General features: G+C 41.1%; 1 protein-coding gene across 1 annotated transcript in view; it reads right to left on the reverse strand.

The window, feature by feature from the left end:
- LOC106870822 (cytochrome P450 3A8) overlaps positions 1-1,066 on the reverse strand; it is a 20,453-nt gene that overhangs the window by 18,138 nt on the left and 1,249 nt on the right. The gene's annotated exons all lie outside the window — the stretch shown is intronic.

Raw genomic sequence — 1,066 nt, forward strand, 5'->3', positions numbered from 1 at the left:
TATATATATATATATATATATATATATATATCCACTTGTACTTTTTTCCTTATATATTTTGCTTTTCTTATCTCTTCCTGTCTCCTTCTTTTACTCGTCTGCCTCGCATTCAAATTTCTCTCAGTCTCTCTGCCATCATCCCCCTATGTAACATTGTGTGTGTGTGTGTGTGTGTGCGCGATCGCATACGTATGAGAAACAAACAGAGATGCTTTGCCCCACACAGAAACTGCAGGAGCTACTCAGCAGTTTTGTAAGCTATTCTAAATCCATTGCAATGCTGGTAACCCTTCCATATCGTCAGCAAGTATCTCAGGGTCACTGAACTGGTCTTCACCAACCAAAGGGTTTCACTTGCGGTCTCTTATCAACCATAGCTATCTTGAGCAAGTTTTAGATGTGCCTATTTTATCGATGGCTTTCTTCAGTTGTCCGAGTCCCAGACCTATTTTCTGCAGGAAATAACACACCGACCCACATGAAAAGATGCGGCAGCCGATTTCAGTGGAAATAAGGCTGCAAGCCAGCCTCGTTATCTAAGTCCTAATATTTCGATTTCTTTACTTGGTGGGAAATATCGAGTCTGTCCTCCTAGGGCACAGTAAGTTCGACCACGATGCAGGAACCTGCAGTGCAAAAATATCTCTAGTTGGGGTGAGGTTACCACTATCTTCTCTCGAAAAACAAGTCTACCCCTCAGGTCAACTTGCATCTCCCAGTCTAAGGTTTAATACAAAATGGCAAACGGTTCGCCTTTCATTACTTTCGCCTTCGTCGCCTTTCTTTAGGAATTTGGTACCCTTTTTTGGTGGTGGGTGGTGTTTATTAGCCTTCACCCTTTGCAGATTAGTCCACTAGGCGATTTCGGCAAGAACCTCGTCATATCTCCCAATTTCCAGCCCCACAAAAACCACTCAAAAATAATTTTTCATGAGTTTTAAAACAGAGATGTAGTTACAAGTAAAATGACAATTATAAAGAAGAGAATGCAAAAGAAATATGTAAACTGGTCTTATTAACTGAGTTACCTTAAAGATGGGACGATTCGTGTGCTCGTACTTCAAGA

Source organism: Octopus bimaculoides, chromosome 15 (assembly GCF_001194135.2).
Source record: "Octopus bimaculoides isolate UCB-OBI-ISO-001 chromosome 15, ASM119413v2, whole genome shotgun sequence".
Classification (NCBI taxonomy): Eukaryota; Metazoa; Mollusca; class Cephalopoda; order Octopoda; family Octopodidae; genus Octopus; species Octopus bimaculoides.